General features: G+C 41.1%; 1 protein-coding gene across 1 annotated transcript in view; it reads left to right on the top strand.

Annotated features, from left to right (window-relative positions):
* The first annotated feature begins 4,105 nt into the window (after window positions 1–4,105).
* Window positions 4,106–25,249, top strand: part of LOC306659758 (uncharacterized protein) — a 50,494-nt gene continuing 29,350 nt past the window's right edge. The window contains exon 1 of the mRNA XM_079137493.1: window positions 4,106–4,140. The gene's annotated coding sequence lies outside the window, so the exon portion shown is untranslated. The remainder of the gene's footprint in view (window positions 4,141–25,249) is intronic.

Raw genomic sequence — 25,249 nt, 5'->3', positions numbered from 1 at the left:
GAAGGCAAGGATCAGGAAGAATGCTAAAAAGGGTAATAGTCATTAGATTCAACATAGGTAGGCCAGGACACATTTAAGTTAGACCAATTACTACCAGGACTCACTCCATTGCTACAATGAAAATTACACTTCCCCAATATCAGGAGTTATTTCCTAAATGCAATTTTGTCCAACATTCAGAAGGTTCAGCTGTAAATGTTTGTTAATATACTGAGAGTATTCAATAATACTTGGATCTTGTTAGAAATATTTGTGCAAACATTCCATAAAAAATTATGATGGCCACTTCAATTTACAGTTAAATTTTCTGTAAAAATATTTATATTAAGAAAACTACTCAGAGTTTATAGTAAAACAAACATGATATCACAAAAAGATGATTTAATTAGGTTTTATTTTTCAATAGGTAAAAACATCTATCTTGAAGATTTGGCATTTCTCAGAAGAAAAATGAAGAAGCAAATGAGTTCTCTATGCTGAAAACAATAAACAAAACAATACACATTGTAACCTGTCAAAATCTAAGAGCATGTTTTTTGAGATTTTAGAACTAATTTAACAATTTTCTGTTAGTATCTCAGTAACATTCTGAAAGTTGACACCAAAATGTATAACTCATAAAATATTTAAAAAGAAACAGAACACACACAAAGAAAAGTTTCTACTCTTGGTTTTGTTTTACCTTGAACCATCAGCATGGGCTCCTTGAACCCCACCTTGTGCCAGCATCTCCTGGCAATAGCGCTCCCCGGCAGCCCTGGGGAGAGGAGAGTGTGACCCACACTTGCTGAGAGGGCCTGCTTGACTCCATGGACACCTGTCTTGAGTTACTCAAAGAAGTCACTCTGATGATTCATTCAGAAAACCTCTCACCACATGACAAGTCAGCCCTAGATTATTTTCTTTCTTTTAAAAACTGAATTCTGATTTCTGAATGATTCTAAAATAAATATGTAAAACCAGGTATGATACATTCACTGTATCAGGATAACTGAATTTTTGGCTTTCTGGTTTTTTTTCTTTAGCAGGCAACCTCTCTTTACAGAAAGGTTTAGTTTATGTAGTCTGGAAGAAGTAAAAGGCAATATCCTATCCTGTATAGTTTTTAGGATTATTTTAAAAGAAGGTTTGAAATTATTTATGCCAGTATTTACTTTCTGAAAAAAAATTTGAGATGGCACCTACAAAGACAGAAAAATAACACTCTAAAATAAGAATGCAGGATGAGGAGCTGGCAGGAGAGGGTAGGTGGGATAGAATTGAATCATTGGATATATGAATTTAGAGAGGAATGTCCAGAAAGAGTGGTAGGAGGGTTGATCATGTAGCAGAGCTGGACTGTCACAGCTCTTCTGGACAGCATGGAGTGCCTGGTCATGGGAACCAGAGAAAATTTTGAGAGAAAGCAACCATTATTTCTGAAGGGAAGGATGTATCTACTGTAAGAAAGGACACGTGGGTTTTCATAGGAGAATACTGTCCCAGTACAAACTTCCTTCCCCATGAATATTGCTCTCTTTCTGTCCTGAAATGTTGAAAACCCCCACATTCTGGTCAAGGAGAGGAGGGCCAGACAGATACAGAGGCATACAATCAGGATAGCACTTTCTTTGTAACACTGTCACAGCAGAAGCTGGGTTATGAACCCTGTTCTCAACACTTGGGTTTTTAATTTTTTACTTTCCTGAAATGAATTTAACACAACAGTCTTCTACTTTCTTCTAATATAACCTTTACATGACATTAAAGTTTTTTTGGGAAAAAAATCCAGGAACTCTTAAGAACAATAACTATTCCATAATCAATCTTGTAACTCCCTAGAAATAAAGTATGATCCTCACTACAACTCTCTAGAGAAGCATGCAATCATATACTTTGTCTGATGTTTAAATAACTTTAAAAAAAAGATTTTCTTTTGGATGATAATCATTCTCTAACAAATCCTTTAATTGCCTCAAAAATAAGATGTAAGTACAATACTTACCCCAACTCTATGAGTAGATAAGCAAATTCTAATTGCACAACCATAGAAACAAAATTATGTTCCCCTTTATGTACAATGAATCAAAATGCAGTCTGTAAAAAATAAAAACTAACTAAATAAATAAATTTGGTGAGCAGGGAAAAAAAAGAAACATTTCTGAAAAGATGGTTTCTTCATCACAGAGGTGTGACTAATCTTAGGATATTCTCTGAGCCCTCTACTCGACACGCAGTGACTTTAAAAATGGGGCCATGTTCCCTCACTCTGTTCCCTTTGAGAAGCTTCTGTTTAATTCATTTGGTCAGTTATTAATTGGGTTATTTGATTTTGGGCTGTGATGTTTTTTCAGGACTTTTGTATTGCAGATATTTAACCTTGGTCAGAAGAGTAACTAACTAAGTTTTTCTCCCATTCTCTAGGTTTTTACTTCACATTCTTAATCATTTCCTCAGTTGTGCCTAAGGATTTTAATTTGATGCCATTCCATTTGTTAAATCTTGGCATATTTCCTGAGGTTTAGGGGTCCTATGGAGAAAGGTGTTGCCTGGGCCTTTAGGCTGGAGTGTTGACTCTGTGTTATTCTTTAGAAGTTGCATCATTTTTCCTCTAATTCTTAGAGCATTGATCCAGTTTGAGTTGCTTTTTGTGCAGGGTGAGAAATAAGGTTCCAGGTTCATTCTTCTGCATAGGGAGAACCAGTTTTTAAGCACCTTTTGTTTAGAAGGCTATCTCCACCCCAGTGTGTATTTCGGCACCTCTCTCGAGGATCAGATGACTGTAAAGGTGTGGGTTTGTCTGTGTCTTCTATTCTGCCCCCCCTTTTACATGGAATTTCAAATATATATTGATTTTCATTATTTGTTATTTTGTAATTAGTTATACACAACAGGAGATTGCACTTTGACATATCATACATAAATGGAGGATAACTTCTCATACTTCTGGTAGTCCATGATGTAGAATTACACCAGTCATATAATCATATATGCACCTAGGGTAATGTCTTAGGCATTCTAGTATCTTTCCTACTCCTATTCACCTCCTCTTCTTTCACTCTCCTCTGTCTAATGCTAAGTACCTCCTTTCTCCCCTCTCCTTCATTGTCAGTTAGCATCAGCATATGTTCTTTGGCTTGATATATTTCTCTTAGCATGATATTCTCCAGCTCTGTCCATTTAATTGCAAATGCCATAAGTTAATTATCCTTGAAAGCTGAATAATACGGTATTGTGTATTTATACCACATTCTCTTCATCCATTGACCTGTTGAAGGGCGCCTCAGTTGATTCCCTGGTTTAGCTCTTGTGGAACTGCTGTACACATTGATGTGGCTGTGGCACTGTACTATGCTGATTTTAAGTCTTTTGGGTCTAAATGGAGGAGTGGTGTAGCTGGGCCAAATGGTGGTTCCATTGCAAGTTTTCTGGGGAATCTCCATACTGTTTTCTGTAATGGCTGCACCTACTTGAAGTCCCTCCAGGAGTGTGGGAGTGTACCTTTTCCACCACAATGTTACCACCATGCCTCATTTATTTTTAAATCAATGAAATTATTACTATATAAAAATAAGCAAGAAAACTGTATTGTGATTGTTTCTGATTGACCAATCAGAGTCACATAAATTCTGGGGGTAGGGCCAGGCACTGACCCCTGACCTGTGAATGCCCAAATGCCTCTGCCTGGCTTGGGCAACCTGATGGTGGCAGTCACTATGACCTGTGGGAGCCCAGACCTTGCAGGGTGCTTGTTCTCCAGTCTAATCCTGTTCCACTAGGTGAAGCTGCCACCCAGGACTTGTGCTGAGAAGAGTGGCAGCCCCTGCCCAGGCACTCAGCCAGTGGAAGCCAGCAGAGCCCTCACACCTGGGCCCTGCTCACCCACATTGGCCCAGTCAAAGGCCTTTACTGCTCCTGGAAGGTGAGGAAGTCCCTGTCTATGGTGCATGGTCTTGGTTCTGCCCAAAAGGGTAAGGCCAGAGGGACTCGCCACCTTTGCCTGTTGCAAAGTCTTTTGGAAGATTTACTACCCATTTGGAGAAAGCCCTTGCCTATCATAGAAGAACACCCTGATCTCCACTTTCCCCTAACCTTGAAAAGAAGAGGACAAGGAGAACAAGACTGCGAGGAGGAGGAAGAGGTCTACCAGACTCCCGATGGGTAAGTTATTTTACAGTTCTATGTACATAGTGGACAAACTGACTTCCTTATTTGAAATATCTAGTGTTTCTGGATGACGACATATGTACAAAGAATGTTAAGAGTACAGCACTGTGTAGATTTTAAAAAATGCATTTTGTAAGAAATGGAATTTGACACATCACTATGGCATATATCTCAACATATTCAGGTATTTGTGTAATTTGAGGAACATTTATGGTTTTTATTACATAAATCATTCACATCTTTCATCAGTGGATTCCTGCGTATTATTTATTCTGAGGTATTTTCATTTTAATTTGTGAATTTGATTGCCTCTGAATAAGAATAAAATTAGGTTATCTATAGCCATCAGACATCTTTGACTATTACAAAGCACTCATCGATTGTGTGAGTTTTTGTGGGATGCTGAAAATTTCCTATGGGGACAATTATGTTTCCTATATCTGTTTTGAAACATATTTGTCTTTATAATTTGCATTGGCTAATCCCTAAAGTGAAGTGTTGAAGACAAGTAGAGTAGATAGCTTAGCTTTATTCCTGAGCTGATGGGGAAAATGTCTCTCTCTTCAGCAGAAAATATGCTGTTAGAGATGTTCTCTTGAGGGTGGGATCTGACTCTAAATGTTCCAAGTTGTGTATGCCAAGAGTGTTAAATTATGATTTGGGCATAAGATTGTTGGCAGGTCAGTTTGTTATGCTGTGGAGATGATTTGTTGGTTTCTTTTGGAAAAGGTCTCAGGATTGTGAATGATTTTGACTGATTTTTCAAATGTTAAAGCAACTTTCTATTATGGGCTAAATTCCCATTTGTTCTGATGCATTTTTGTATCTGTTATTGATATTGTTATTCCTAAATTTTGTTAAGAATTCTTTCCTTTCTCATTTGGGTGTTGATCTGTATATTTCTTACATGATCTTACAAACATTTGGATTAACATTGTAATTCAGATATGAGATATGAGAAGTTTTCACACCTCTTTAATTTTCTGGAAATGTTTGCACAGAATTCTGATATCTTGTTCTTTAAGTGTTTGTTAGACTTTGCCAATAAAACTATCGCAGCTTACTAAAAAGTGCCATTGAAATGCCATTATATATTTCAGTGTGATTCCAGACTTTATGTTGGAGATAATGATCCTGGTCTGTTGTATTTCTTGCCATGTTATTTGGGTTGCTGCTTATAATAGACTTTTTATATTTGCTGGACAGAATAACTCCATTAACTCTGACCTCGATCATCAAATGCATCTTTGATATTTGTTTTAATGATACATAACTGTATTTTTTGCCGTATTTGTTTTTGGTGCATTGTTGTTGTACATAATGATGGAATTTATTGCTACATATGTGGATATACACACAATATGACAATAAAATTTGGAACTGTCAGTTCCCAGTATTTCCTTTTTCCCTCCCCATATCCCTTCCCTCGTCCCCTTTGTGTACTTTATTGATCTGCCTTTGATTTTCATGGTATCCCTGCATGACTTGCAGGTTTGGCTTATTTTTCTTAACATTATGGTCTCATGTTCCATTCATTTTCTTGTAAATGACATACTTTCATTTTTCTTTCTGTGTGAATGAATCTCCATTGTGTATATATTCCACCTTTCCTTTAACCATTCATTTACTATGGACAACTAGGCTGGTTCCCTCTTTGCCTGTTGTAAGTGGAGGTGCTATAAACATTGGAATGAATATATCCCCATAGCATAATGACTGTTCTTTAGTATCAATACCAGGGAGTGATATAGTGGGGTCATATGGTAGTTCCATTCTATTTTCCCGAGGAACCTCCATACTGATTTCCATAATGATCACATAAATGTGCAGTCCCACTGAGAGAGTAATTTATCCACACAATCTGTACATTTGTTCTTGTTTGTATTCATGAAGACTTTTCATTCTGACTGGTGTGAGATGAAATCTGAGTGTCATTTTGATTTGCATTTCCCCAATGGGTGGTGAGGTTGAATATCTTTTCACGTATTTGTTGGCCATTTGTACTTCTCCTCTTGAGAAGCTTCTGTTGAATTCATTTGACCATTTATTAGTTGGGTTATTTGATTTTTGGGTGCAAATATTTTTCAGTTCTTTTTATATTCCAGATATTATTCCCATGTCAAAAGAATAGTGAGCAAAGATTTTCTCTCATTCATTATTTTCCTTCTTTGCAGTCTTTTTCATTTCCTCTGATATGTAGAAAGTTTTTAATTTGATGCCATCCCATTTATTTAATCTTGGCATTATTTTCTGAGGTTTAGAATGGTCCTGTGGAGAAAGGTGTTTCCTGGGCCTATATGCTGGACCATTGACTCTACTTTGTTTTTTAGAAGTTGCAAAACTTTTTTATCTACTTTAAGTTGATTTTTGTGCACAGTGAGAGACAAGGTTCTAGTTTCATTCTTCTTCATAATTATAACCAGTTTTCCAAGTACCATTTGTTTAGAAGGCTATCTTTACTCCAAGGTGTATTTTGACACCTTTGTCAAGGATCAGATGATTATAAATGTGTGGGTTCATCTCTGTGACTTTTATTCTGTACCACTTTTACTTGTATTTACATGTATTCATTTTTTATTTGTTCTAATTAGTTATATATGAAGGTAGAATGCACTTTGACACATCATATGTAAATGGAGTATAACTCTCATTCTTCTTTCTGTACGTGGTGTAGAATTACACTGGTCATGAACTCACATGTGCACAGAGGGTAGTAATGTCAATGCATTCTAGTATCCTTCCTATTTCCTTTCCACCTCACCTGCCTTCACTCCCCCCTGTCCAATGCAATGTACCTCTGTTTTTTCCTAGCCCACTTTTATTATGAATTAGTGTCAACATATCAAAGAAAACATTGGGCTTTTGATTCCTTGGCTTTGACTTATTTCCCTTAACATTATATTCTCCAACTCTGTCCGTTCACCTGCAAATGCCATAATTTCATTATTCTTTATGCTGAGTAATATTTCATTTGGGCAAAATAACACATTTTCTTTAATTCTTTCATCTGTTGAAGTGCACCGAGGTTGGTACCATAGTTCAGCTCTTGTGAGCTGGGCTAGTGTAAACATTGATCTGGCCTTGTCATTTATGGTATGTTGATTTTAAGTCATTTGGGTACAAACTGAGGAGTCTCACAGCTGGGGTAAATGGTGGTTCCATTGCAAGTTTACTGAAGAATCTCCATACTGCCTTCCATAATAATTGCATCAATTTGCAGTCTTACCAGCAATGTTGAATGTACCTTTTCCTCACTGACAATAAAGTTGATTTTTAATTAATAATATTCTTAATAAATCAAAAAATCAATAAGTGTAAATTTTTTCACTATTGTTTTTGATTGGCAAATCAGAAGTGCATACATTTATGGAATATAATGTGAAATTTTGATACATTTATGCAACATCTCTTAATTAAGTGAAGCTAATTATTATTCCTATTTTTTACTTATCATTTTTTATGGTGAGAAATTTGAAATTAGTAAATCATTTACAAATAAATAGACATTATTATTGTCCATAGTTATCTGATATGGAGTAGATTCAAAAACTTAGTGCTCTTCTTTCTCTGAAGTATTATACCTTGATGAACTAGTATTCACCTCACTTTCACTCCCACAGTTTTGTTATTTTCTCCCTACATGAGTTTGACTTTATTAGATTCCACATATAAGTGAGATCATTTGAGCTTACCTTTGTAGGCATGGTTTACTTTACTCAGCGTAATGTTCTACAGAGTCTTCCATGGTGTTGCAAATGAGAGGTTTTCCTCTTTGGGAACATTAACTAGTATTCCATTGTGCTCACATTGTCACAATGAATTCCTTTGTCAGTGGACACTTTAGTGTTATATCTTGGCTGATGCAAATAAGGCCGCAGTGAACCATTGGAGTGTAGACATCTCTGTGACATACTGGTGTTCTTTCCTGGCGGGAGTATAAATAGCTTTTTAAATATTTAATTTTCTATGGATGATACATGAAATATAATTGAAAGTCACTATATTTAGGTTGCTTATAGCAAATTTAGAAACTTTAGGTATTTATGATATTTTCTATAATCACATATGTCATCAGTCTGCCTGTACATATTGTTAGAGTTTCCTCTTCATCAGTACACATTTTTTTCATTCTCGGCCTTAGACAGAATTCTAGGCTAAATACCACATTTTCTATTCTTATTATGAATAAGAATTGATAATGGAACATTTCCCTTAAGTACAGAGGACTAGCTTCATATTTCATCATTATGTTTATACTAGGTATTTTTTACCTGAAGATATATTTTATTAGAAGATCAAAAGAAGTTACTTATTTCTATAATTTAGCAAGATTTTATATTGAATTTTATCAAATTATATTCTATATTAAGATTATCATGAATTCATTCAATTTTTTAAAAAATGGGTGAATTGCACTGTATTTTATATGATCAATCATATTATTTCATTTCTAGAACAACTTAGTTGTGAAATTTCCCTGTGACTGACTTGAATTTTTTTTTTTTTTTTTCATTTTTTGGTACCAGTCACATCCCTAGTGCTTTTTTATATATTATAGAGAGGCAGGGTTTTGCTGAGTTGCTTAGGGCCTCACTAACTTGCTGAGGCTTGCTTTGAACTCACGATCCTCCTGCCTCAGCCTCTAGAGTTGCTGGGATTATAGGTGTGGACCTCTGCACCCTGCTGTTTTGCTTGCTTTTAAAAGGAAGTTTGCCTTCAATTTCTGAAAGAGATTAACTGTTGGGGGCTGTGCCATGTTGGCGGCACCGGGATGGCACCTGATCACATCGACAGCGAGGAGGTTAATTGACATAAGCACACTCAGGTGATTTTCTCGTCCACGCACACAATGTGTGCGCATGTGTTCTCGAGCACTAATTGCCTGCTCAGAGCATCTCGCCTAATCTTTGCGTAAGAGGTGTGGCCCTGCTCTCGGTGTCCTGGAGGTGATATAAGCGTAGGCGGAGTGAGACAGAGACAGCAGCCAATAGCAGAAGAAAAGCAGGAGAAGAAGGACACACGCGCGACAGCAGCTAGAGGGAAAAACACGCTACAGCAGCCATTAGCAGAAAAGTAGTAGAAGAAGACTCAAACACGAAAGCAGCTAGGAAACACGGGCCGGCAGCTAGTAGGGAAAAAATGGCACAGCAGCTAGCAGGCAGCGGCGGAAGGCAGATCGCAGAACGGAGAACTGAGAGTAATTTTCTTTCTAGAAGTATTTTTGTCATGTACATGATTATGTTAGACTGTATAAAACAGGTGAGACATTTTCCCTTTATGTATCATCTAGAATGATTTGTGTATCAAACTGATTATTTTTAAAGTTGTGGAGCAATTCACCAGTATAGTCACCTGACATGAGCTTTTGTTTGGTTTGTCTTTATACTTTCCCTTTTTCTGTGGGAATGGCTTTAATGACATTTGCCAATACTTCAGTATTTGGAGCATTCTATCTTATTTTGTGTCACTATTTGAAATTTTGGTTTAAGGACCATATCAACATTGTTTAAATTTTGTGATTGGTGAGTCTATAATATTCCTCAAGTTCTCTTAGCCATTTGGTATCTATATTATTCATAGTGTTACTCTTTTTCTGATAATGATTATTTTAGGTCTTATGCAGTGACCTCTAAAATGGTACATTTTTCAATTTTATATATCATTTTTGAATCCTCATTTTTTTTTCATCAGTTTCTGGATTCAGTTCTTATTGATGTGAAATTCTTACTGGCCCAAATTCAATACATTGTTGCAAGTCATTTTCTAATTTCTTTTTATTTATTACCAACCTGGTTGTACATTGTTTAGTAATATGAGCAGTGAATATGAGCATACTTTGAGTGCATAGGCTGATGAAACTGATCAGTAAGTACTCCAGTAAACCCCCCAGTAGGACACTAATTGGGTGAGAGAGCAGTTAATGCAAAGCTGTTGCAGGATATCCAGATGTATGACTTCAAGAACTGATTGAGGGCAAATTGGCACTGGCAGATATATTGCAAAGCACAATGAGGAAGTCCCAGCTATCCAACTTTCTTCTATGCACCATGCAATTTTAATAAATTTCAATGAAAGCATCAAGCAGCTTTCTGCATATTGACATTGTTCTGAGATATTATGCAGTTTCATAAGCAAGCCAATCACATTTTTTATCCTTTCATTTTCATCCTCTCAGTCCTATTAAGTCATTCCTCTTAATTGTTAACTTTATTTAAAAAATTTAACACAAAATAACCATAGCAACATGCCCAGTTTATTAGATCCTTTTGTGCTTATAGAACATGATTTGTAAAATATACCACTGAGTCTGCACTCTTCAATTCAAAGTGGATATTATTGCTGGGAGTAGGGGCGCACACCTGTAATCTCAGTGGCTTGGGAGGTTGAGGCAGGAAGATCTCAAAGCCAGCCTCAGCAACTTAGCAAGGCACTAAGCAACTCAGGGAGACATTGTCTCTAAAATCAGACACTTGGACCTCTTAGAAAGTCACTATAATTGAACATTATATATTCCAATTATATATATAATTTCACTATTCCAATTATATATATACTACATACATGCTATTATATATACAAATACATATACTATATATAACATAATATATACTACTCCAACATTTTGCACAAATCCCTTTATTTATTTATATGTGATGCTGAGAATCTTACCCAGTGCATCACAAATACTAGGCAAGCACTCTGACACTAAGCCAAAACCCCAGCCCCAGCATTCATTAGTTTATGGACAGCTAGGCTGGTTCCCTGTTTGCCTAATGTGAACCCAGCTGCAGTGAACATGGGTATGCATGTAACCCATGGTATAATGACTGTTCTTTCAGATCAATACCAATGTGTAATATAGTGGGGTCCTATAGTGCTTTCCCTAAGGGTTCCACCTATCTGCAGTTCCACCAGCCATGCAGGAGTGTACCTTTGACCCCACATCCTCACCCCAATCCAGAGTTCACTTCTAAATCAATAAATGATTGCTATATAAATATGTCAATAAAATGGTATTATTATTGTTTTGGGTTGTCCAATCAGAATTGCATCCTTGCATTCTTGGGGTGGGGCCAGGTCTCAAGTCCTGCCCTGCACACTCCCAGAGGTCCTGTGCCGCTGGCTGCCCAGTAGCGGGTCAAGGAAGGCTCTCCCAAGCTGAGGACATGGTGACGATGGCAGCGGCAGCAAGGTTGGCAGTCAAAACTTGTGGGAGCCCAGAGCCCAAGGGCTGCTTGTTCTCCAGGCCTAATTCTGTCTGGCAATGTGAAGCCACCTTCAAGGACTTGGCGAGGTGAAGAGAGAGGCAGCAGCTGCCGGGATGCTCAGCCAGCTGGAGTCTGAGGAGCCCATGGAGCTGGGCCCTGCTCGACCCACCTGGGTTCACAACCACAGGCAAAGGCCAGATGGACTGTTCCTGGAAGGTGAGGACACCCAGGACCAGGGTGCTTATTCTTGGTGTGGCCAAAAAGAGAAAGTCCTGAGGGATGTGGCACCTTTGCCTGTGGAAAGAGCTCACTAATGCTTGGAAGATATTCTGCCCCTGTGGAGAAGACCTGGGTCTATCACAGAGAAATGATCTGCTCTTCCTGTTCCCCCAGCCTTGAAAAGAGGAGGACCAGGACACACAACAGTCAGGAGGAGAAGCTCATTGCAAGACTGCTGATGGGTAAGTGATTGGACAGTTCTCTGGGCCTTGTGAACAAACCGACCCCCTTATTTGACATGGGTCCTGTTCTTGGATGATAAGTGTACAGAGTATGTCAACCGTCAAGTGTTGTGTGGATTAAAAAAAAAAAAAAAACATTTTGTAGATTAAGCAAAGGAATTGGACCCATCACTGTGGCATAGCCCATTATATTAAGCTATTTGTTTTATTTGAGGAGAGTTTTATGGTTTTTATTTCATAAGTCATTCACGACTTTCATCAGTGCATTACTGTACATTATTCTGCAAGATGTTTTAATATAAAGGTATAAATTTGATGGCCCCCGAATAAGAATGATATTCAGTTAGGTATGTTGATCAGATATCTTTGAGTGTTATGAACCACACCTCAATTTTATAAGTTTTTGAAGGATGCTAAAAGTTTTCTACAGGGACAATTAGGTTTCAAACATATTTGCCTGTATTATTTGTGTTGGTAATCCCTACAATGAGATGTTGCATAGAAGTAGAGTAGATAGCTTAGCTTTGTTTCTTAGCTGAAGGGAAAAAAGTCTCTTCCTTCACCAGAAAAGACATTGTTTGTGTTTGGTTCTCTTGAGGTATGGTCTGGTTCAATAGTTTTCAAGTCAATGGATGCCAAGAGTTTTTTCCACCCAGGAGTGTTTTCAAGTCATGATGTTGCCCTTGTGGGTTTCCTTTTGTAAATGATTTAAGATTGTGAATGACTTTGACTGATGTTCAAATGTTCCATGTACTTTGCATTCCAGGCTGAATTCCCAGTGTTTCTGTGCATTCTTTGTATCGACTATTGACATAGATCTTCTGACATTGTATTGGGAATTTTTGCATTAGTTTTCATTTGTGTGTTGTTCTGTATATTTCTTAAATTCTCTTACAAACCTTTTGATCCATATGGAAATTGTGATTTCAGATATGGAAAGTTTTCACACCTCTTTCCTTTTGTGGAAATGATTGCTTAGAATTGCGATAACTTTTTCTGTAAGAAGTTGTCATAGTTGTTAGATTTGAGGAATGAAAGTATCTCAGCTTGCTAAAGAATGCCATTGAAATGCCATCTTATATCATCATGTGATTCCAGACTTTGTGTTCCAGATCATACTCCTTGGTTAGTTTCATCCTTTGCCATGGTATTTGGGTGGCTGTTTCATAGATTTTTGATATTTAACTGTCAGAAAAACTCCATTAACTCAGACCTTGCTGATTCAGTGGACCTTCAGTATTTGTTTCACTACAATACAAATATATATATGCATACTTTAAAATCTTTTTCCACATCAGTTATTTTTTTTTTACATTTTAAAAAATTTTTTATTGTAAACAAATGGGATACATGTTGTTTCTCTGTTTGTATATGGCGTAAAGGCATACCATTTGTGTAATCATAAATTTACATAGGGTAATGTTGTTTGATTCATTCTGTTATTTTTTCCTTCCCCCTACCCGTCCCACCCCTCTTTTCCCTCTATACATTCCTTCCTTCCTTCATTCTTGCCCCCTCCCTAACTCTAACTCTAACCCTAACACTAACCCCTCCCTCCCCCCATTATGTGTCATCCTCATCCACTTATTAGCGATATCATTCGTCCTTTGGTTTTTTGAGATTGGCTTATCTCACTTAGCATAATATTCTCCAATTTCATCCATTTGCCTGTAAATGCCATAATTTTATCATTCTTTATGGCTGAATAATATTCCATTGTATATATATACCACAGTTTCTTTATCCGTTCATCAACTGAAGGACATCTAGGTAGGTTCCACAATTGGGCTATGGTGAATTGAGCAGCTATGAATATTCATGTGGCTGTATCGCTGTAGTATGCTGATTTTAAATCCTTTGGGTATAGGCCAAGGAGTGGAATTGCTGGGTCAAATGGTGGTTCCATTCCAAGTTTTCTAAGGAATCTCCACACTGCTTTCCAGAGTGGCTGCACTAATTTGCAGCCCCACCAGCAAGGTATGAGTGTACCTTTCTCCCCACATCCTCGCCAACACCTGTTGTTGCTTGTATTCTTGATAATCGCCATTCTAATTGAAGTGAGATGGAATCATAGGGTGGTTTTGATTTGAATTTCTCTTATTACTAGAGATGTTGAACATTTTTCCATATATATGTTGATTGCTTGTAGATCTTCTTCTGTGAAGTATCTATTCATTTCCTTAGCCCATTTGTCGACTGGATTATTTGTATTCTTGGTGTAGAGTTTTTTGAGTTCTTTATAGATTCCGGAGATTAGTGCTCTATCTGAAGTATGAGTGGCAAAGATATTCTCCCACTCTGTAGGCTCTCTCTTCACATTACTGATAGTTTCCTTTGCTGAGAGCTTTTTACTTTGAATCTATCCCAGTTGTTGATTCTTGCTTTTATTTCTTGTGCTATGGGAGTCCTGTTGAGGAAGTCTGGTCCTAAGCCGACATGTTGAAGATCTGGACCTACTTTTTCTTCTATAATCTGCAGGGTGTCTAGTCTGATTCCGAGATCCTTAATCCATTTTGAGATTAGTTTCATGCATGGTGAGAGATATGGGTTTAGTTTCATTCTGTTGCATATGGATTTGGAATTCTCCCAGAACCATTTGTTGAAGAGGCTATCTTTTCTCCATTGCATATTTTTGGCCCCTTTGTCTAGTATGAGAAAATTGTATTTATTTGGATTTGTGTCCGTGTCCTCTATTCTGTACCATTGATCTATCTTTCTATTTTGGTACCAATATCATGCTGTTTTTGTTACTATTGCTTTGTAGTAGAGTTGAAGATATGATATTGCAATACCCCTGATTCACTCTTCCTGCTAAGGATTGCTTTAGCTATTCTGGGTTTCTTATACTTCCAGGTGAATTTCATAACTGCTTGCTCTATTTCTGTAAGGTATGTCATTTGGGATTTTAATTGGAATTGCATTGAATCTGAATAGCACTTTAGGTAGTATGGCCATTTTGACTATATTAATTCTTCCTATCCAAGAACATAGGAGATCTTTCCATCTTCTAATGTTTTCTTTAATTTCTTTCTTTAGTGTTCTGTAGTTCTCATTGTAGAGGTCTTTCACTTCTTTTGTGAGATTGATTCCCAAGTATTTTATTTTTCTTGAGGCTATTGTGAATGGGGTAGTTTTCCTAATTATTCTTTCCAAAGATTCATCACGTATGTATAAAAGTGCATTAGATTTATGTGCATTAATCTTATATCCCGCTACTTTACTGAATTCACTTATGTGTTCTAAGAGTTTTCTGGTGTAATTTCCTGGTTCCTCTGAGTATATAATCATATCATCAGCAAATAGGGATAGTTTGAGTTCTTCTTTTCCTATTCGTATCCCTTTAATTTCTTTGGTCTGTCTAATTTCTCTGGCTAGAGTTTCAAGGACGATGTTGAATAGAATTGGTGAAAGAGGGCATGCCTGCCTTGTTCCAATTTTCAGGGGGAATGCTTTCAGTTTTTCACCATTTAGAATGATATTAGCCATGGGTTTACCATAGATGGTCTTTACAATGTTAAGAAATGTTCCCACTATCCCTATTTTTTCTAGTGTTTTGAGCATGAAGGGGTGCTGTATTTTATCAAATGCTTTCTCTGCATCTATTGAAATAATCATGTGATTCTTGACTTTAAGTCTATTGATATGGTGAATGACATTTATTGATTCCCTGATCTTGAACCAACCTTGCATCCCTGGGATGAAACCCACTTGATCATGGTGCACTATCTTTTTAATATGTTTTTGTATGCGATTTGCTAAAATGTTGTTGAGAATTTTTGCATCGATGTTCATTTAGGATATTGGTCTGAAGTTTTCTTTCCTCGATGTGTCTCTGTCTGGTTTAGGTATCAGTGTGATATTGGTTTCATAGGATGAGTTTGGGAGGGTTCCCTCCTCTTCTATTTTATGGAATACTTTGAGAAGTATTGGAATGAGCTCTTCTTTAAAGGATTTGTAGAACTGGGCTGAGAACCCATCTGGTCCCGGACTTTTCTTTGTTGGTAGGCTTTTGATGACTTCTTCTATTTCAGTACTTGAAATTGGTTTATTTAAATTGTTTATGTCCTCCTCATTAGTTTTGGCAATTCATATGTATCTAGAGACCTGTTGGTGTCTTTGAAATTTTCTATTTTGTTGAAGTATAGATTTTCAAAATAGCTTCTAATTGTGTTTTCTATTTCAATGTTGTCTGTTATGATATTTCCTTGTTCATTCCGAATTTTAGTGATTTGGGTTTTCTCTCATCTTCTCTTTGTTAGTGTGGCTAAAGGTTTATCAATTTTGTTCATTTTTTCGAAGAACCAACTATTTATTTTGTCAATTTTTTGTATTGTTTCTTTTGTTTCAATTTCGTTGATTTCAGCTCTGATTTTAACTATTTCCTGTCTTCTATTACTTTTGGTGCTGGTCTGTTCTTTTTCTAGGGCTTTGAGCCGTAGTGTTAGGTCATTTATTTGATGAGTTTTACTTCTTTTATTAAATGTACTCCATGAAATAAATTTTCCTCTAAGTACTGTTTTCATAGTGTCCCAGAGATTTTGATATGATGCTTCTTTGTTGTCATTTACCTCTACCTCTACGAATTTTTAAATTTCCTTCCTAATATCTCCTGTTATCCATTCATCATATAAGAGCATATTGTTTAATCTCTAGGTGGTGGAGTAGTTTCTGTTTTTTACTCTTTCATTTATTTCTAACTTCAATCCATTATGATCTGATAGAATACAAGGTAGTGTCTCTATCTTCTTGTATTTGCTAACAGTAGATTTGTGGCATAATATATGGTCTATTTTAGAGAAAGATTCATGTGCTGCTGAGAAGAAAGTGTATTCACTCTTGGTTGGATGGTATACTCTATAAATGTCTGTTAAGTTTAAATTATTGATTGTGTTATTGAGATCTATGGTTTCTTTGTTCAATTTTTGTTTTGAAGATCTGTCCAGTAGTGAGAGAGGCGTGTTAAAATCACCTAGTATTATTGTGTTATGGTCTATTTGGTTTCTGAAATTGAGAAGGATTTGTTTGAGATACATGGATGATCCACTGTTTGGGGCTTAGATGTTTATGATTGTTATATCTTGCTGATTTATGCTTCCCTTAAGCAGTATGAAATGACCTTCTTTATCCCTTCTGACTAACTTTGGCTTGAAGTCCACATTATCGGAAATGAGGATGGATACTCCAGCTTTTTTGCTGAGTCCATGTGCATGGTATGTTTTTCCCCATCCTTTCACCTTTAGTCTATGGATATCTTTTTCTGTGAGGTGAGTCTCTTGCAGGCAACCTATTGTTGGATCTTTCTTTTTAATCCAATCTGACAGTCTATGTCTTTTGATTGATGAATTCAGGCCATTAACATTCAGGGTTATTATAGAGATATGATTTGGTTTCCCGGTCATTTGGTCCATATATTTTATTTTATTTTATTTATTTATTTATTTATTTATTTATTTATTTATTTATTTATTTATTTATTTATTTGACACGACTTGGTTCCTCTTTTATTTGACAATTCCTTTAGGATAGTTCCTCCCTTTGCTGATTAGCTTCTTTGTTTTTCATCTCTTCCTCATGGAATATTTTGCTGAGAATGTTCTGTAATGCTGTCTTTCTTTTTGTAAATTCTTTTAGCTTTTGTTTATCGTGGAAGGATTTTATTTCATCGTCAAATTCGAAGGTAAGTTTTGTTGGGTATAAGATTCTTGGTTGGCATCCATTTTCTTTCAGGGCTTCATAAATGTTGTTCGGGCCCTTCTAGCTTTTAGGGTCTGGATTGAAAAATCTGCCGATATCCCTATTGGTTTCCCCCTGAATGTAATTTGGTTCTTTTCTCTCACAGCCTTTAAAATTCTGTCTTTATTTTGTATGTTAGTTATTTTCATTATAATGTTCCTTGGTGTGGGCCTGTTGTAATTTTGTGTATTTGGAGTCCTATAAGCCTCTTGAACTTGATTTTCCATTTCAATCTTCAGATTTGGGAAATTTTCTGATATTATTTCATTGAATAGATTGTTCATTCCTTTGGTTTGTTTCTCTAAAACTTCCTCAATCCCAATAATTCTTAAATTTGGCCTTTTCATGATATCCCATAGTTCTTGTAGATTCTGTTCATGATTTCTTACCATCTTTTCTGTTTGTTCAACTTTGTTTCCAAGGTTAGATATTTTGTCTTCAATGTCTGAGGTTCTGTCTTCCAGGTGTTCTATCATATTGGATATGCTTTCTATGGAGTTCTTAATTTGGTTTATTGTTTCCTTCATTTCAAGGATTTTTGTTTTTTTTTTTTTCAATACCCCTAACTCTTTATTGAAATGATCTTTTGCTTCCTGTATTTGCTCTTTTAACTGTTGATTGGTGCGATCATTCAATGCCTACATTTGCTCTTTCATCTCATCGTTTGCTTACCTGATCATTTTAGTTATGTACATTCTGAACTCCTTTTCTGTCATTTCTTCTGCCGTGCTGTCATTGGGTTTTATTGTTGTAACATCTAGATTTTTGGGGGGCATTTTCTTACCTTGTTTTCTCATATTGTTCAGTTATCAGTGGACCGCTGAGATATTACAGATTTTCTCTATTGACTTACAATGTCACTGAAGATTTCTAGTATATCCCCTCTTAGCCTTCAGTAGGCTGAAGTCATGGAGGAAGTTGATAGTGCAGTGCTCCACAAGGAAGCTGCCTCTCTACGGGTGGTGGCCTTCAGGTGGGCTATATTCCCTGGTAGTGGGCAGCGGTGCCTCCACTTGTTGACCAATGGTGATCCAAAGGGGAACTAGGCTGCGTGCTGAGGCAAGGCCTGTTTGGGCCTGTGTCTCTGGTTTTTCTATCCTTGTGGGAAAACCTCACCGGGCAGGGAAGACTCACCCGGTGGTGTGTCTCGCTTGTGAGTTCCCCTCCTAGAGGTTCCCCTCTATCTACAACTTCTACCTGGGCTGGGCTGCCTTTCTCTGCAATGTTCCCAGGGGCCCAGACCTACCTTCAGGGCCTGGGAGCCTCACCCTTCACAGACGAGCCTCCTTAGGCTGCCTCTCCTCAGAGAATCTGCCTGCAGTCCTGGAACCTTCACTCCGCCCCTAAGTGTGTCTTGGTGTGGCTCTTCCTCCAAGAAGCCTCCTAGGTCCTGGGACCCTGCTCTGCACCTAATCGCTTTACTATGTGGCCCCTCCTCTGAGCAGCCACCTGGAGCCGCATACCATACCTCCGAGACCCAGTGACCCGCCACACGCCTCTTCCTCCAGACAGCCACCCAGTGTTCCAGAGCGGTCACTAGGAGACCACTCAACTCACTGCGTGCCTCCTCCTCCCGCCAACCGCCCATAGCCCTGGGCAGTCACTCCGAGTCCAGGTGACCCGCCCCATTCTTCCTTCTCCTCTGGGCAGCCCCCTGGCTATTCAGGAGCGGTCGCTCTGAGTCCAAGCGACCCCGCTGCATGCCTCCTCCATGCAGCCCCCTGGAGCTCTGGTGTGGCTGCCTGAGACCAAGCGACCTGCCGCACTCCTCCTCCAGGCAGCCTCCCCCCACCCCCCATGTTCAGGAGTGGTCGCTTTGAGTCCAAACAACTCACTACTCGCCTCCTCCTCTGAGCAGCCTCCTGGAGCTCTAATGCAGTCACTCAAGTCCAAGGGACCTGCCGAGCTCCTCCTCCTCCTCCGGGCTGGTCCCTGGTGTTCACAAACAATCACTCTGAGTCCAAACAGCTCCCCGCACAGCTCCTCCTCTGGGAACCGCCTGTAGCTCTGACGCAGTCACTCCAAGTCCAAGCGACCCACCACGTTCCTCCTCCTCCTCCTCAGGGCAGGCCCTGGCGTTCAGGACCTGTGGCTTTGAGTCCAAACAGCTCACCGCACAGCTCCTCCTCTGGCAACTGCCTGCAGCTCTGGTGCAGTCGCTCTGAGTCCAAGTGGCTGCACTCCTCCTCCTCCTCCTCCTCCTCCTCTGGGCAGGCCCCAGTGTTCAGGAGTGGTTGCTCTGAGTCCAAACAGCTCTCCTTGCAGCCCCTCCTCTGGGCAGCCGCCCAGAGCCCCAGTGGTTGCTCTGAGTCCAAGCGCTGTGCTGAGAGGCCTCCTCTACGATGGTCCCAGTTGTCCGAGTTCACTGCTCTAGCGAGGGGAGGGGTGTCCCATGGGCAAAGTTCACAAAGTTCCCTGCATTCCAGGACTACCACCCCATCTGGGACGCCTCCCCAACAGGAGAGACTCACCCGGCTGCTTTGAGTTGGTCCCAAGTCTCTCAATATCTCCTCTTTTGAATCCTGAGTCCTGGAGCAACATGAAATGCAGCCACCCTCTAGTCCGCCATCTTGAAAACCCACATCGGTTATTTTTATAGTGTAGTTGTCCATAAGGCTGGGATCGTTCATTACACATCTCTAGGCAACCCAATATGCCAATGATTTTGGCATTATCATTAGCCAGGATTTCCTTTTCCCCTCCCCTCCTCCCATCCCTGGTCCCTTTTCTCTACTCTGTTGGTCTCCCATTGAAGTTCTCAATATCCCTGCATGAAACCCCCCACGAGACCCTCCACCCCTTCCTCTCTTTTCCTTTTTCCTCTCTGCTTCCACATTTGAGAGAAAATGCAACACCCTTGACCATCTGAGTTTGGCAGGTTTCCCTTCACATATTCTCCTCAAGTTCCCTCAGTTTTCTTGCAAGTGACATACTTTCATTTTTCTTTATGACTGAATGAGACTCCATTGTGTGTCTACACCCTATTTATTTTAACCGTTCATTAGTTTATGGACATGTAGGCTTGTTTCCTGTTTTGCCTATTGTGATCAGCTTCAGTGAACTTGGCTACGAGTGTAATCCCATAGTACAATGACTGCTCTTTCAGATCAATACCAGTGAGTGATATAGTGGGGTTCCATGCCTGGTCTCTTAAGGAACCTCCATACTGCTTTCCATAGTGGTCATGCTAATGTGCAATCCCACCAAGAGTGTAAAAGTGCTCCTTTGATCCACATGACCTGTAGCATTTGTTTTTGTTGGTTCTCTTGATGACTTGTATTCTGACTGGTGTGAGATGAAATCTGAGCGTAGTATTGATTTGCATTTCCCCTGTGTCCAAGGAGGTGAGCTTCTCTTCTCATGTTTGTTGGCCATTTGCACTTCTCCCCTTGAGAAGCTTCTATTTAACTCATTTGGCCATTGATTCATTCCATTATTTGTTTGGCGGTGTCACATTTTTTCAGTTCTCTTTGTATTGTTGATATTAATGTTTTTTCAGAAGAGTAGCTAGCAAAGACTTTCTCCCATTCTCTAGCTTCTTGGTCCACATTCCCTGTGTAGTGCCCTGGGCTGGTGTGGCTTAGTGGTAGGGCATGGCCAGGCCTGTGGAGGACTGGGTTCCATCCCAGTACTGGGGACACTGTTGCCCAGGGCTGTGTGTGGCTCAGTGGTAGGGCATGGTCAGTTGTGTGCAGGCCTCGGTTCCATCCCAGGACTACGGACACTGTTGCCCTGGGCTGGGGTGTGGCCTTGTGCTTGTGCATGGCCAGGCATGTGGGGCCTGGGTTCTATAACTTGAGTGGAACATCATTGCCCTGGGCTGGTTATGACTCAGTGGTCAGGCATGGCCAGGCATGTACAAGCCTAGATATCAACCCAGGACTGGGGACTCTGTTTCTCTGGTCTGGGTGTGGGTCAGTGGTAGGGCATGACCAGGCATGTGCAGACCTGCATTCCATCGCAGGACTAGGGACACTGTTGCCCTGGGCTGGGGTATGACTCAATTGTAGGGCATGGCAAGGCGTGTGCAGTCCTGGCTTCCAGTGGCAATCAAATACAGACCCTGTGTTGGGGGCACTGTTGGCACACTGAACACACCAGGGAGGAAGGGCTGGCATGACTACTGTGAAGCAGACGTGAGAACAGCACCTGTGCCCACACGGAGGTGGCACAGTGGTTGTGCAAGGACTGCTTAGACCTCCAAGGTCCTTTGAAACACTGCTTGGTTTAAGGGGCCTTAGGGGCACCACAGTTGCTTCAGGAGGTGGGGACGTGGTCAGCTGATACTCTGGGAAAGCTAGACCCTGGGTAATGGACGGAGCTGGAGCCCCTCACTCTAGGTGATGTAAGCCAACCCCAAACCAAAGGTGAAGGCTTTCTCTGATTTGGGAATGTGGGACAGGGAGGGGAAGATTCACTGAATTGGACAAAGGGGGATGAGGGGAGGGAAACGGGGATGGGAAAGACAGCTAGGGAATGGGACTCGCTTTCTTAGTTCACATACAAACACAGGCCAGTGAAACTCCCTGTCATGGACCTCCCCAAAGTTGGAAGGAACACCCATGTATGCCTTTTGTGTCAAAATGTGCCCTACTGTCCTGTATGCCTAAAAGAAGCAAATAAAAACCAGTTGATTAAAAAGAGAAAAGGAGAAAAGAGCCAGTCAGGCATTGACACAGGGTTTCCCTGCCCCCAGCCTGTCCAGATGTCCCCACTGCACAGTGCTGTCACCACCTCCCTTCAATGCCACCTAACTGGGCAACCACTTCCACCAGCCAAGGGATTCAACCAGTGCCAAGGGCATGGGGGCCCTGCGGGCGAAGTGACTGGGCTCCATGGCAGGGCCACTGCAGCCTGAGAGGAGACCCCCACCCAGCCTGCTGCACTCCTGACCCAGAGCACCCCCTCCTGCCTCACTGCACTCCTGAGACTGCAGCAGGCGAGGCACCATGCAAACCAGTCAGGGGATCCTTCACAGGAGAGACTGGCTGGACAGGTTCTCAAGGGCAGCAGCCTTAACTACACTGCCCCATACAGTCAGCCCAAAAATGAGGATATTCCGACCTTAGGAGTCCAAAGGTCCTCTGTGAAGACACCATTCTCCCTCTATTCCAAACGTGCCCAAGTACAAGGGAGCTCACTCACACACACACACACATGCAGGGACACACACATTCAAATATGCACACACAGGCACGAACACATGCGGACACACATGCATGTAGAAACACACACAGGTCTCTATGCATTTTATTGAAGCAAGAAGCAGAGGCAAGTCTATTCCAAGAATACTTCCTTTTGTGTTTTCTTGAAGAAAAGTCCATATAGAGAATCCAGGGCAAGTATAATTTTTTCATGAGATTTCTGCCTGGCAGTGGAATTATGAAAAGCCAGAATTTAAAAAGTGTAAGTTTTCTGATCTAGAAGTCTCTTTTCATAGCCTTGTTTTCCTCGCTATTAAGCGTGTGTGGCAGGAGAGCAGTCTCCGGAAACCTGGCCATGGAGTGGAGGCTAGAGATGGTGAGCTCCGCAGCCAATGCAGTGTCCTCTTGTGGGGGCCTCTCAACATTCACTCTGCACCCCGACCTTTGGGCACTACCATCACCACCCTGTTTTGCAGATGTAACGCAGAGGCTTCAGGGAGTGAGGGGTCAGAAGGAGTGAACCCAGGGCCCCCAGGGCTTTGTGCTGGTGGAGTTAGGCCAACAGGTGGTCAAGAAACACTTAAGTCGAGGTCAAGTGTGTGGTTCAGACTGAGGACACCAGGCCTGGGAGAGCTGAGTTGGTGGTTCAGGTCCACACTCCACAGACAGAGGGACACAGGAGGCCTGTTGCCCTGGTGTGTCCAGCGAGGGTGCCAGAGCTTTCTCATGGCCCAGTCCCAGGGCTTCCCTGCATCTGGCAGGCGCCCCAGGACAGCTTGGCCAAGCAGGCAGGGGCAGGCCTCGGTTCAGCCACTGGGAGAGGAAGTGGGTGCCAGCAACACCAACATGGCAGCATCTCTGCCAGGGATCCTGGAGGGCAAGTGATGGAGATTCAACTCTAGGCATTGGGTGAAACGGGATTTGTAGGGTTTTGCACTTAAGGAAGGAACGGCAGGTCAGGTGGGCCTGTGGATGCCAGGAACAGTCCTTGCTCTTGCCAGGCCCTCTTAGAGTGGCTCCCTCGGTGTCCTGAGTGGTCCCCTGCCCCTCACTTGTACTGCTTGGTGTTCTGCCGCACTGAAGGCACCTCCAAGTGTGTGTCCTTGGAGGCTCACAGGGAGGCAGGAGAACTCCTCCAACACTCTGAGGAGAGGTCTTGGGAAAGGAAGCTGGCCAGGGTGGAGGACAAGGGGTGCTTGCAGTGATGGGTACTGGGAGCAGCTTCCTGGGGTACAGTGTGGCCATTGGCCTGGAGGGATCAGGAGGGCCTGTTCCCTGAAGAAAGGGCAAGGGGGGACACATGGCAGGGCTTGGATGCTGCCCACCCACACTCTCATCTGAAGCAGCGGGTTCAGAAGCTCAGGCTGCTGCCCTGCCAAGCCTGGTCCTCCTTACCCCAGAATATGCCAGGAGATCTGGCTCTTGCTGACCCTGAGTTCTGTGCCCATCCTCCATCTTGGTCAGAATTAAACAGCCCATGGCAAAAGGCCTAGACCCTTGTAGGGCAGCTCCACCAGACAGAATTTAAGTCCAACCTGTTTCTCTTAGTGAAACAGGGCTATGGGAAATGCACCATTTTACTAAGAATAGCCTTTTAATTAATCTGATTTCAAATAATATTTTTGGATTTTCAAAGACTAAAGTACAATACTTAGTAAGTATGTGGCACCTTGGTTTATAGTACTTACTAAATTATTTCATTTGTTGCCAAAAAAAGGGAATTTTTGCCCAAGGGGTATCAATAATACTGCATTGTTAATTTTATTGGGGTCTCAAGAATCTAAAAGCTCAAAATAGTATAATAAAGGCCCTTACTCTTGCCATCTGGAAGGGCACCCCTTACCCTCTTTTCCATAAATCAATGCAGAAAGACACAAAGCACCCACAGCTGAAACCTACCAAGGTTGGCTTTGAGCTTTTGAACGGCCATAGGCACGGTGGCACTCACTGGCCCAACCCCGAGCTGCAGGGTCAAGGAACGGCAGCTCTAGGGAACCCCATGCTGGGTCCTGCAGACTTACACAGTCATGTGCAACTGTGCCATCAAGGTGCCAACCAGGCCCTGGCAGAGCTTCCACAAGGCTGGCTCTGGGTCAGCTTTCACCAGCCACAGCTCAGAAGCCAGCCCACCCCTCACAGCCCTGTCCCTCTTCCCAGTAAAATGCCTCTGAGCAGAGAAAGCAAGAAGCTGCTGGTGAAGCGGCCTTCTCTTTGGCACCCTCAGAGGAAGCCGGTTGCTTGGTCTTCCTGAGCAAACATCTCAGGGCAGGTCTGCTGCTGAAGGCACCTGACCACTGTAGCGGGTTGTCACCATCTCCATTGCTGCCCGGGGTTTGGAGCAAGAATCTGCAGTAGTATTTGAAAAGCGTCTCTTTTGGGGTCTCTCTGAAATCTGCATAAGACAGAGCAGAGGAGGCATGTGGCCTGGCTCACAGGAGGATGGTGACAGCTGCTCCGCCCTCGGCAACATGGCCCTGTGCTCTTACCTGGTGCGAACCAGCCACAGGTGATGTACAGAGACAACGTTGGCCAGAGAGAAAGATCATAAGGATGGTCA

Source organism: Sciurus vulgaris, assembly GCF_902686455.1.
Source record: "Sciurus vulgaris genome assembly, chromosome: 4".
Lineage (NCBI taxonomy): Eukaryota > Metazoa > Chordata > Mammalia > Rodentia > Sciuridae > Sciurus > Sciurus vulgaris.
This window is presented reverse-complemented; position numbering and strand designations above follow the sequence as displayed.